Genomic DNA, 14,243 nt, shown 5'->3' on the forward strand with positions numbered 1-14,243 from the left:
GCACAGTACACACACACACATGCACACAAACACACTTCGACTCACACACAATGCGAACAACAGCCCCTTCGCCCAGTCTTCAGCACTTCAATGTTTACCTGACACAAGTTGTAAAAGGAAAAGAGTCAAAGAAACCAAGGGGGTAAACTTTGTTGGCTGCTAGTAAATGCTTAGACTTGGCACTATCAGGAACTATTCCTCTGTTGTTGTACTGAAAGCAGGTCAAGACAATGTGGGCAAAGTAAATGTAGCTTTATTTTACATTTTCTCTTAAAGATTTGGTGTTCAGTCCAAGTGAAAATGAGCCACAGTGTACTGGGATTAAGACTGGGATTCAAATTTGACCTGATGCTACATTGCATGTTTGTACCACACTGACTGAGAATTTGAAATACTTTTACTCAGTCTTTTCCATTTTGCTGTTGGCCAGTTTGATCTCTGGGTGTGTCTGTGTCTTCTGTAGGGATAAATTGGAAAGGTAATGTATGAACTATACAGGCTCTCTCGCACATACATACACACTTTGTCTCACACAAGGTGAATCCCCCATGATGTCTGAGCCTGATGGAGCTCAGCATGTGACGGGCTTTCCAACATTTTCAGACTCTTTACTCATACCATTACACCATTTTTTAAAATCTCACATGCATATACATATAGTCAAATAAGCACATATTTAAAAAGAATGAAATTCATTCATCCTTTATAAGGCAAAAGGTGATATCTGTAGTAGGATATTTGTTGGTCTCTTTCTAGACAATGTGGAGACACGACAATTGCCAGAACTCGTTAATGCCGGGAAGCTGAACTGAGACAGATCACTGGCTCTACTTAGCATTATTTAACTCAGCTATGTCTTCAGGCACTTGCTGTCAACAGTCCAGGGGCTGCCATGGGGCAAAAAACCACAGGGAAGCCGCACACACAGACAATCAATATGGACGCAGATGGGAAGAGAGGTGGGGGCAGAAAAAAAGAAGAGCTGGAATACTCATTTTCGCTTGAGAGGCACTCCCCTGAAAGCCATGAAATAAAAATCTGAACTTTAAAATTGATAAGGATTGATTTCGCTGACACGGGATCATAACATACACCTCTTTGGAGACTGGCAGTGTGAGGGCTTACAGATGCCTGGCGCATAAAGGAGAAAGGGGAGGACGTAAATCTGACTACAGCACAGCAATTAGCCTTTTACTGTGGAAAAGATATGGAGAATCTTTACTGTTTCATCAAATGGCATTAGGCACGCTCTAGGCCTAGAGGTTTCTCTGGGAAGACAAATGCTAGAATAAACTTGTTTGGACAGATGGATTGGATGGAATTCTTCACAAAGTTCACTATTTTCCCTCACAGATCCATATAGATCACTAGCAAACGGTTAGTTCATTTGTGGCTTCTATTAAATGTCACACAGTGTTTGAGCAATAAGTACAGAGACACGCTCACCCTAAATGACATTTTCAACAATGTTTTCAAAGACAAAGTGTGCTGTCAGATACAGTACATCCTGAATAAGTTTATCTCAGTGTTCATGTGATAGCTGAGTTCATGGGGGAAAAAAAAAAGCGACATGGAAGATGTTTTTAGTCATATCATGAACGTGGATCATCACTGTTTTAATGATTGTTCATTTGCAGGCCCTGTAATAATGTTATGAATCTGAAAACAACATTGTTTTTAATTGCGCTATCATGAATGCTTTAAAAAACAAATATTCAGCCCCCAGAATGCAAATTAATTACTATTCAAATGAGTACCATGGAGCTGAGAACATGATTAGGCTGAAGGAGAAAGAACTAGTGCTAATTCCTACTCAGATGAGTGATTGGAAGGAATGAACAGGGAGGTCTTGATCAAAGCTAACATTGTAAGCTAACATTGTACTGTATGCTGGTGAGCAGATGGTGAGCCATAAATCCTCACCCAGGCTCTGACACATATTAGCATTTAGTTAGCAGCCCACAGCTTGCCAGCCATTTAGGTAATATCTTCATCAGATCACTTTGGAAATGGTGATGGAGTGAGTTGGGGGGATTTTAATGCTTTCCACGACTGTATCGTGCTTAGTTAGATGGAATTCTGACTGTGCCATGAAGTGTTGCTGTTCGCAGCGGTAGGAGACTGCATGTGTTGACAAATACGCTCATCACTGCCCATTTAACTGCACAAAGCTTTCACTGGCACCAGCAACTTGTTTACCATCGTCATTTACTTCAAGTGGATACACAAAATGCCTATCTACTTGACTCACAATGCCATGGACTGGGAGCAGCGTTCATCCTGGTGAAATAATAATTTAAAATACTTAACTAAATATTCTCACATTTTTAATTTAAGTTGGAAGTTTCCTAAATGAGAGCCCATAATAACATGAACAATTAGGTCAGATAGATATATTGACTGCATTGTTAAAGTGTACTGTGACATGAAAACATGAAAAATAATTCTCATGATTTAACCTAGATGTACAATACTAACAGGCTTTCCATTAATGCTGATAAGATTTATTATTCATTTAAATGCCGTTAAAACACCAACATGATCTCTGTAATGATAGCTGTCTATAACTGCACCAGTCAGCTGCTGCACCATGCTGAGACATTAAAATCAACCACTGACAGAGATCTTCAGTCAAAAGTTCAAAGCCTATAGTGTCACAATAACAGACCCTGGATTTATGACAAAACTATTTTCCATATCTTGTAGAAACATCAACATACTAAAAATGTATTTTAAAGTCATTGGGCACGTCTGAGGGGAGTTGATATTACCGTGCAAATGTCCCAAAGCTGTGAGACTTTTTCATTCTGCCTAGCTGGAGCTAAGAGCTGACAAGTTTCTCTTTTTCCTTCACTGTCTTTCTTTGTGTTGTTCTGTTCTGTATTGGTTTTTGCTGTCCGTTACTATGGATGAAATGTGCTACAGCCTAAGTCCCCAACAGTTTAATTGGGAATTTGACTGTATTAATATACTGTATATGCCAGCAAAGAGAGTAGGTGACAAGCAAACAGATAAAGGGCTGAAAGTTGCTGACACTAGGCTGAATGCAAATAGCTTACAGCACAGTCCAGACATATACTAGGTTTTGACCTACTCTTGCTATAGTTTAAAATCCATTCCTCATGACAGAGGCCTTTCCAGATCTTAAAGACACCTTTTATTTAATGTCAGTCTATTGTTTATGTTATGTTTGTCTGCAAGAAGCAAATATGTTTTAATTAAGTTTACCAAAATTTCTTTCCTTAAATATCCTGAAACATTTTTATTTTACAACTAGCACCAGTCTCATAGCCCATCTTTTGGTTTATGGTGGCAGACCTCTCCTTTAGTTTATTTTTGGTTTATGAGTTTGGCATTTAAACTGGGGATTGTGATGTAGACGCCAATAAGATAAGTAATAATAACACTATATTTGTATTGTTTAATCTTGTTCACTACAAGGGTAAAAACTTTAAATGTTTAAAGATAAGGTCTGTTTGCATGCAATGCAACACAAACAGAAGTAGAAATGCTGTCACTTAGTGACACTCACACACTGAGATTGAATGACTTTCCTGCTGCATGGATTGGGTTGCAGTGTGTGAGCTGATAGTGAAAGGGCAACAGCAGTGAGAAAGAGCAAGACAGAGAGTGCAAACTATGTGTAGATGTCTGTGTGTGTGTGTATGTGTGTGTGTGTGTGTGTGTGTGTGTCTGTGAGCATGTATGTGTGTAGGGTTAATTGCAGTTCAACTGTTAGGAACAGCTGAGAGAGCTCATATATGGCACAGAGGAACAAGCATGGTGACAGGCAACTTGACAACACAACCTGTTTTATGGTGACAAGTGTCAAGAGTGTGTATGTGTGTTTGAGAGAGAGAGTGACGGGGGAAGAAAGTGTGAGAAAGAAAGAGTGAAGAGTGTGCTAAAGAAAGGCAGGTGATCAGTAAAGTGCCTGTGTGCCCACCCAACATGTTCACACGCCTTCTTTAAGAATAGCCAAGAGTCTTGGTAAGCGATTTCTACACCAGGGGTGCTGATGGGGAGGATTGTGCGTGTGTGTGTGTGTATGTGTGTTTGTTCAGAAACTGAACAGAAGAAAGGCACAGAAGACAGTTGACTATCCTCCACCTGTCACCTAAAGTACCATCAGGAAGGGATCTAAGAAAGATCACTGACTGTTTTCCTCTTACCCATGAGGCTTAGCAGGGACGACAGCAGTCAAGGTGCAGTATACATTACACCAGGTTGCAAAATAAGTATTTGCCTGGCTTTGTGTGTGGCTCTGCCTGGGTTGCAGCTGTGTGTTTGTGTGTGTTCTTGATGCATAAGCATGGGTTCAAATCATCAAAGCAACTCTCCTCAGCTCAGTTTTCAGTAAGCAGCTAAAGGTTAGACTTATGTGTTGCTACTTACAGTAACACACCGAGACTCCTTTACACCATATCATTACCACTTCAGAACTCACTTGTCAATCACACCAATCGAGTGAAGTGGGCCATTTTAAAAAGGGACACACACCGTTTTAAAAAGAGTGCCGTGGATAGTATTTCAAGATAAAACTTAAATATTGTTTGTGCATTGCAATTCAACATATTTATTGTACAAAAATTATTTTGACATTTTATCTTTCATCCCACCTTATTTCAAGCATATGCCATGCATTTAAAAGAAGAAAAAAAAAAATCAAGACAACAAGGTTGTCTTTCATTTTTGAGTGCTATTATTATTATTAGTAAATTTATATTATCTTTCTCATCTTACCCATTTTGTTCATCCCTAACCTCTTCAGTTTCTTTTTTGATAAAATAACATAATAATTTATAACAAAATAATTTACTAAATTTAGTTTTTATAAATAATAAGAAATACTCATTTCGGTCATTTGTTTTAGAGGAAGATTTGCTGGTTCCAGCTTCTCAGCTGCGAGGATTTGCTGCTTGTCTCGGAGTCAAACATCTTTGGGTTTTGGACTGTTGGTTGGGGAAAACCAACATTTTGAAGACCTCACTTTGGGCCCTCACAAATTACAAAGGGCTTTATTCACTATATTTGATCTTTGACAGACTAAATGATTAATCAAGAAAATAATCAATAATAATCAACAACAAAAATAATTGTTAGTTGCAGCCCGAAAATTTGTATCTATTTTTGTTATTTGTTTTTTTAACATCTTTGTTATATGTTCTATATGCAGCTGCTATCTTGATAAGGACATTGATGCAGTATTTTTTAATTTATTCGTAGTGTGACCCTTTCTTGGATAAATAATGTAGTAAATATTTACTACCAAACTCACATAAAGAGCTCTAGCCCTGCAGCCCACACTCATGAAAAACAACTTCAAGTGTTGTGTGTTACGACCAGAAATAGGCCTTTGACCCATTTTGAGGTCACCAGCCATAGCTTAAGAAACGCTGACTGTCAGTGAGTTTAAGACCTTTTAAGCTCTCATTCACGTAGCAGCAGGTTCAGTGTGAAGATGTAAAGATACAAGTGAAAGGTTGAAGGTGTCTCTGTAGTCCTTCGTGTTCTCAATGAAGTGACGGTCATGGAAACTTTATTTCAGGATTATACCTTTACCGTTATTAATTTGCCTATTATCTTATTAGATATTATGTACGAAAGTGAAAGTCCTGCTTTGTAGCACTCAGCCATAGATAATTTTCTTTTTGTAGTGTGATAACATTGTTTAAGCGCTGTATTGATTAAACACCAATGCAATATGTACTTATCTGGACATTTCACATGCTAGTGCAATGGAAAAAAACAACTTAAAGTGTTAAGAAATAAGTGTTTAACCTTGTAATTATCATTTTCCAGGCAGTGTATATTAATAAGGAACTAAATAATCAGGACCCTAAAAGTTGGACTTTTGTTCTGCTATTTTTGTTACATGAAAAATGAAAATTGCATTCTTATCACTGTTAGCATTTCACGCATGACTGAGATTCAAATTGGCAACATATCCTGTTAGGTTCTATTTTCAGGGCATATTTTAAATCAAGAACCAAGCTCCTACTGCCACCCTAATGAGGTCTTATCAAATCAAATGTCATAACAAATAATTATAATGATGGGTGTCATATCTAGCATTTAAAGTACTTCTAGTTTTTATTCTCATCAAATACTTTACATTGACCTGTCGCTGCAAAGACTGAGTGACAGAAAGATGTGCAGCAACTGCCGCGAACTGAATTCAAACCAACATCGTTGTGGTATGCGTCTCAGCATGCTGAGCCACCAGGACGCCAGCTCTGGTCTTTGAAGCCATCGCGGGTTCCCTGAGGCCAACAGCAGCAGTAGCCAGGGGGGTATCAAATGCGTTAGAGCTGCCCCACTAATAAGATAAGTGAGTTAATGCTAGCACAAGAGGTTTGCCACTCATCTCAATCTGTCGTGTTTAACAGTCTCACAGGAATAGCTCTCAAATTTAAATGCTGGATGGCTGCTGATGGAGTGGTAGTGTGCATTTCTTTCTGTGAGATGGGTGCAGAGCTGTGTGAGTAAGTGTCTGTGTGTGTGTGTGTGTGTGTGTGTGCGCGTGTGTGTTTAGATACGTGTTGGTGGGGAGCGAGCATGGATAGAAGCAATGTAAGACGCTGGCTAAGTCTCATGGAACATCAGTTGACACTAGAAAAATACAGCTGCCGATAAATCTCCGACAACAGCCCCGGACTCAAGTTTCGCTCCATGATTTATCGGAGTTGTTCCTTTTAGACTTGCCATTTGGGAGCCACGATCTCCGTAGGTCATTTGTACAACTTACTTTTAAACTTTAACACTACACGAAGCACAAATGTAGGGAGAAGGAAACTTGGCCTTTCCATAGATGAAACAAGCTGGATATCATTTATCTGTTCTCTAAGGTTCTCTAAAAATTGTCTTAAATAATCATTGATTCAGCTTGGATGTTTATATTTAACTACTGTTGCACCCAACGGTTACTCTCAAAATGTCAAGTGTCTGTTTGAAAACCTGGCTTAATTGGAATATATGTGCTTTAAGGTGCTAGCTATTACTCTCATTCAGTCTCTATTGATCTGCAGTTCTAGCACTGATTAGTTCTGCAACATGTTTATTAGATAGAGAGGGACTTGTTGAGACATTATGCCTATTTTCTTTGATGAACATTTAATAAAAGAAGAGCCTATCAAGTGTCTCAGCAGTTGAGAGTACTATTACATACACTGATAGTTGGGTTTTAATTTGGCACATTACTGGAACTGTTGCATGTCAGCAAATGTCTGCACAAAAATAATATTTTAAAAACTTCACTTAGAGAAAAAGTTTTGACAACATTTATACAACCTAAATTACATGACGAAATATGAGAATTTTTCAACCTAACCTAAGCATGGCTAAATTTGGCCAAAATTTTTTAATAGAAACTTGCAATACATACCTGACGCCCTGAACATGGTTTGCCTTCAGTGCACACATTTTGGCATCAAACTACATGTCAATGCATCATTACTCTAATTATATTCATGCTGTTCCATTACATCACTCACCACACAACCATCTTCATAGGCAAACAACAGGTGTTTGTAATCAAATAACAAATGCGATATCAACGACAAATTAAATGCAGATCATTCTGGTCCTACATTTGATTCTAATCATATAGACATAATAAAATTTTAATGATTTAGATATGTTTTGCAACAGATCAGTTTTTTTTCATCATTTTGGATCTCACAATATTTCTTGATATTCAACTCATCATCAACATCACTGTTAAGAATGACAACAGTCTTCTGAAAGAATATGTTTGAAAAGTAGGTATAACATGAGTCACCCTGGATTCATACGATATGTCAGACTTAATGACTGCAGGTGAAACAGAAAGCTTGACAAATTTCCAATAACGATTAATATTATTTTATGAATAATATTCACACTAATGTCAAAACATCTAACACTGCTTATGTGTTGATAAACAACAACTTTATCAAATGGACAAAAATGCATTTGTCCAGGTTGTTGTTGTAATCAGCCTTCATCAAATGTTTTTCTCTCCCTGCCATGTTTTCATTTTTACAAATAAAAAGTGCTGGCATAAATCACTACACTGGCCTTTAGAGGGCACTGAATTTGATCTTAGCTTTCCCCACCCGGGTTTGTTTGCTAACGGCTGTGTGGACACCTCATACTCTTAACACATTCAAATTCCCCCCTTCACCCCCTCGCCTCCCATCTCTGCGCTGAGACAACCTGGAAACCACCGTGCAAGTCTGAGGAAGCTGGCACCCCATAGTAGGCACCTCAGTTACAAATGTTATCAGTCCCAGCAAAAGAGAGAGCTTAGCACTTGTGTCTGTTTTTCTCATCAGCAGCGGCGGTGCAGCAGCTAGAGGACAGAAGAGAAGGGCTCGAGAGAGACAGGGACAGCAGTTTGTACATATGTGCACGCTTGTGTGAGTGTGAGCGTACGTGTCTATCCTCTAAAACCCGACCCCACACCCTCCCTTAAATACCCTGTCGCCTTCGGTGTTTCTTTCTTGCTGTTCCTCAGTATCTTGACTCCATGCCCTCCGCAAAACCTTAAGAACCCAATCGTCTCAAATTCAGCCCACTGAAATAATTAAGGGGTTGCATGCCGCCAAAAATAAGGGTGTGTGTATTTTTGAAGTGGGGAGGGGACATGTTTGGAGTCTCGGGATGCCAGGGTGCCTCCAGCCGGGTTCAACTTGTTAGGAAAACTGGGTATTGCCTTACACTTCCGTTGACATGACTGCAGTATCAGTGGTGTAGGGGTGTGCGTTAGGTGTCAACCACCCCTTGGCTGACCCCCCCCAAGGATGTTCATGTTTACAGAGGTGTTCTCACAAACATTTGCCCAGCGCAGCACGACGGACAGGCCCCATGGGCATGAAGAGATGTTTACAATTATCTTGTATTTTGTACAGCAAACAGACATGCTGCAATATATTTATTATGACAGTGAGTACTGTATTAACTGTAATCTTGACACATCATAGGACTCAACCTAGGCTATTTAAAACCTTTAAGTATTATGTAGCAGACAACAGAAACCACAGACACACACACACACACACACACACACACACACACACACACACGTTTCAGGTAGCGGTAAGACAATGAAAACTGAATGAAAGTCTAGTTAGAGTTATAGAGTTTCAACGGTTATCAGCCACTAAAACACTGCAGAATTATTGTATAATTTATGAGACAGGATTTTACAACTCAGATATCAAAGTTGTCACAGTGACAGCCATTTTATCCTCTGCTGCAACAATTACAAGTTAACTGAGAAATACAGAATTCACATTACAAAGTCTTCCAACTAGAATATCTCCTTGCACCTATTTAACCAGCCAATGCAGTGCCTTGCCAGATAAGTTTGAAGAAAAAAGTTGAGACAGGTTTAACCTTCTGCCAGAACCCCATGCAATAGCACCAACACCTTGCCAATGCAGAAGCCTCACTGAAATGAATGAGGGGGCTGTGTATTTTCACACTGACTTGCTAACATCTCGTGTTCAAGCATAGGATACAGGGGCACATATTGTAACAATGTAAAAACTGTGTGCATCTAATATACCCTACAGATTCACTGCAGCCACCCAAAGCACACAAATATGTAAGCAACCTTCTCCTAAAATGAAAGGTCAGTCAAGTCTCTCTCTCTCTCCCTCATGTAATGAGCCTCCGATAGATCCCTTGACATTCTAGAAACGAGGCACAACACCTCCAGTGCACACTACTATGTGGTCAGAAAATTTTAAAGTTTTTATGACCTGGACATTGATTAAATACTGTATGATTATAGTGTATGACTCAAAGCTGGAAGGTAAAGAAATTAACGTTTATTTTTATGAAAATGCTATTTCGATCTGCATGACGGAATGTGGAAGGAAGGCACAGCGTGATCGCCCATAATTACCTATTCTGTAATAATCAAAAAAGCCTAAACCTGACACCACTTTACAAATCAAAACATAAGTGTTATAAAAACATACTACACATAAACCAGTATTCATGTTCACTACCAGATATGGACAGTGAACAGATACACAGACATATTGCATACACACACACACACATATGCACACACGCACAATTCATAAGCATGCAGACTGGGGAGCAGGCGTCCTTTTGTTGGAGGGAGAATGGGAAGTGTGAAGGACGTGACGAGGGAGATAAGTGTCCTCCAGGGCCCTGAGGTTACCCTAATGGTGTCATACATCACCACTCACAAAGCCATGCAGAGCAAAGTTGTCAATGCATGAATGCTGCACTATTACTATCGGCCATTTTAATCATGGCACCTGTCACTGCGCTAATCAACACCATAACTTCACACTGGAAATCACTCAGAAAAACTCTCTCATGCTGCTGTGTACCAGAAACTGCAGACAACACAGGCCGTATGTTACGCAGAGAGTGAGGTGAGGGGCTGTGGCTTTGCATCATTGTGCATCATTGCCCTTGTTTAATGGAGGCTTGGCTTTTCCTAAGCAGTTGTTGTGACAATGCTAAATGCTGCTTTTATGAACGTGGTAAAAGGGTCCCCCCCACTGTCAACACTCCCCCAACACACACACACAAACAGCCTGTCCAGTGGCAGTGGCTGTTCTCAGCACTGTGTGACTGTTTCCACACTGATGCAGAAGCACATTCAATGTTTTTTTTTTTTTGTTTTTTTTTATCATTCATTTTATATATATCGCAGATCACTATACAGAAATTGTCATGGACATACTGTACCTTTATGTTGATGCTGTTAGACTGAAGATCTTAATACAGCTCCCCACGATCAGGATCCCACAATGTTATTCTGAAGTAGTACAGCAATGAAGTCTTGTTATAACCAGCACAGTAGGTGATCAAGTTTAGGCTCATCATAGGACTCAGTCAAAACTCCTTACAACATACAGCACAAAATATAGAAGACAACTAAAACACTTCTAGTTTGCATCAATGACAACTTAATGTGAAACTCTGTGTCCTAGTGATGTTCAAATAAAAACCAGGGCACATTGGAGGCACAGAAAAACAGAGTGAGTAATATATAAAACAGTCACTCAGCACTTATTTCAACACAAAATGCTAAAACTACAGCTGAATGGCAGGTTGTCGAGGGAATATCCTGCGGGCATTAAAAAACATGAAACAACAAAATAAACAGTCTTTCTTAGTTGTCAAAATAAAATATGTTAGAAAAGTTTGCTAACATAAAATATGCTAATGTTAGCTTTAGCTCACTCTGCTGTAAACACAGTTTTGTTTTGTTTTGCACATTATATCCCACACTGGGGTAATTTAGCTAGTTGAAGTTAGCCAACTTTTAAGTTAGCTGGTCTAGACACTTGTTATATTGACACAAGCAAGCAAATGTGACATTACTCACCGGTACTGCTGTTGTGAAATCGCCCTGTAACATGAAGTACCAGGGATTCATCCTAATATTGATTTCACAAATGCTCCAGTTGACCATTAAAAAGTTCCTGCTGTTCTTCCAGTAGGACTGCACTAAGACACTGATAATGAACCGACCTAGTCACTGTGTAACTAAAAACTACTGTGTCTGCGACAAAATAAATTGGGTTCTGACTTTTAATGCAGCCCTAAACGTGCAGGTGTCACATGTATCGTTGATTAGCTGTGCCATGTTCAGCGTGTGCACTGTGCTTAAAGGCTCAGTTCACCCAAAATCACAAACATCCAATACTTTGTGGTGGCGTTTAGTCATTTTCCTTTTTGTTGTATTTGCCCATGTTTTGGGATATGAATTTCTGAGATTTCTGGAGGTAAAATATTTTTTATTATTGTCTTTCATACCCAGGATTATCGTAATACATTGTTAACAGTTTTCACTGAGACTTTGGTAGATAGTGGTTCCAGTGAGAACTATTCAGAGTCAAGGAATATCCACTCTCAGCTTTTAACAGTTTAGATAACACAAACGATGGCCTAGCACAAAGCTCTGGGCCCTGTACATCTTCTGCCAGATTGGACCCTCTCCCCCCTTTTTTAATACTATCACACCTGGACAAATGAATGAACCTAGTAATCACATGCATCTTCAGCAGTTTTAAAGGGTAAGAGGTTTTAGATTGACATTAGACATTAGACATTATCAAATATTACTTCTGTCACAGTTTTTTTTAGGTCTTCATTATAGCCTACACTGAATAAAAGTGAAGGCAGAAGCTATTTTATTCCTACGTTTACTGTATTACTGTGTTTCATTATACAGGACAAATGAAGTAGACAGCACTGTAATCCTGCTTCATTTGCAGAAATTAAGGCAAATTACTTTACAAGTGCTAACGCATTCTGTTGTCTGTTGCAACACTGAAGTAAGATGATCACATTTAAAGGCACAATCCAGTCTTGGATGCACTATTCCTCTCACTGCTATAGGCTACCCCTGAACATAAATACAAATATAAAACATAAGATATTCACAACATACACAGCACACAACATACACACATTTGACAATGTAGAATGATGAGTTTGACAAACTCAGAACAATTGTATTTGTTTAGCACAAAGAGCTTTCAATAGAAAAAGTGTGGTAATAAGACACAAAAAGAACACCAGCATTAAAGAAGTGAAACCACAATGTTTAGCAACACACTGATGAAACAATAGATAAGAAATCCTTACAATAGATAAAACAACAAATCATAATAATAATCATAGGAAACCAAAAGATAAAAACTATCTCAAGACTAATTTTACATGGTGTATTGATACATTCCACTTTGCTGATGGAAAAAAATCAGCTACAAGTGATTTGCACCTCTGCAGTAAGTTGCCAAAGCTGTAGAAATGATGTCAAAAATGGAAAGTGTTGTACATCGTGATTGATGATCTACCCAGTGTGTCTCCTCCGGTGGCATCATGTCAGCCACCTCTGTGTATCCCCTTTCAGACTCAAACACTGTGCAAATACGGGCCCCAAAATAAGACGGATCCGTTGCTTGAGAGTTATGGGGGCAGCTGGAGAAGGGCTGGTAAAATATGGATGATTTCTAACTATAAAGATACTGATATCTCAATATGAGTGATGGAAACATTCATGGTGTTGGTTTCAGGATAGTTGGGCTGCCCTGTTTGGGTAGCACTGGAGAGACAACGGGTCAAGTTGCAAACTATTAGCATTCCTCTGGATCCAGACTGTAAGTCAGGCTGCAAAGGACTGCAGTGCTTTGCCCTTACAGGACAGGAGAGGGATGATTGTGAAGGAGGCCAGGGTGGAGAACCACAGGAGACATGGAAGGACACTATTTGTGCTTCTAGAAGCATTTTCCAGTGGGTCAACATTTGTTCCAGTTACAGGAAACCAATCCTTAAACCAATCAGATTTTTTCATTTAAAAAGAAAAGAATAAAGGAAAATAAAAAATTGTCAAGACTATAAACATCAAATCTACCTTTTACCATTTTTCCTGTGAAAAAGATGAACGCTGTAAAGGAAGCTTCATCCGGAGTGAAGCCAGCTGTGAGAAGCCACGTTCGAGCCGCGCTGTAGAGTGGTGGTTCTGGTAGCACTGTGTCATTATGAAACCTGTTTTAACTAATGAGATACATTATCGTTAATCACCTACTCATTAGCAGCGACATGTTGAGGAGAGACGCAGTGATGGCAGACGCGGTGGCACACATGCATAGATACACACATACACAGTTATACAGTGACGTACGTTACACACAACATCCTTTAATCTCTGTAGCTCAGAGGCAACTTTGAACACTCAACAGCAGGCGTGCACTGACCACAGATTTCACACACAACGCACACTCCTCACCATTATCCACAGCTCTGAGGCAGCTTAGGTGGTCTCTTTCCCCTGGTGAGAGGTACCCATCCCCGGGTTAAGGATTCAAAGATTCTGGTTAATGACGCCCTAGCCTCCTCTTTCTCCCTGGGTGCCATTAGAACCTCATTTTAAAGGAGAGTGATGGGCCAGGCTCACAGGATTATCTGGACTATCTTTTAATCATAAATGAGACCCCTCCCTCTTCTTCCTGCCCCTCTTTACCTCTCTCTATCTACCTCCCTCACTCTCCCCCACTGCCCTCTCTCTCCCTTTGTGGGTTGGGGAAAGTGCTGTCTCAGCGTTCTACTCCCCCCCCCCCCTTTCTGTTCTGTCTTTATGCTTTTCCAGCCCATCGCTGATCAGGGGCATCAGTTCCACCGGGGTGACTCCTCCACTGTCACTTAAGGGCTGCAGAGTCCTGTTCTGTCCAAGAGAGCGGGGGAGACAGTGAGAAAGAGGGATG

The 14,243-nt window shown here is 39.7% G+C and overlaps 1 long non-coding RNA gene across 1 annotated transcript in view; it reads right to left on the reverse strand.

The window, feature by feature from the left end:
• LOC139626017 (uncharacterized) overlaps positions 1 to 11,917 on the reverse strand; it is an 83,263-nt gene extending 71,346 nt beyond the window's left edge. The window contains exons 1-2 of the long non-coding RNA XR_011692077.1: positions 11,360 to 11,917; positions 10,717 to 10,786 (exon numbers count right to left, since the gene is read on the reverse strand). This is a non-coding gene — a long non-coding RNA (uncharacterized lncRNA). The remainder of the gene's footprint in view (positions 1 to 10,716; positions 10,787 to 11,359) is intronic.
• Positions 11,918 to 14,243: the final 2,326 nt, after the last annotated feature.

The sequence above is a fragment of the Trachinotus anak genome, unplaced genomic scaffold, assembly GCF_046630095.1.
Source record: "Trachinotus anak isolate AG129_WGS33_773 ecotype Australia unplaced genomic scaffold, CSIRO_AGI_Tana_v1 ptg000010l, whole genome shotgun sequence".
NCBI classification, from domain to species: domain Eukaryota; kingdom Metazoa; phylum Chordata; class Actinopteri; order Carangiformes; family Carangidae; genus Trachinotus; species Trachinotus anak.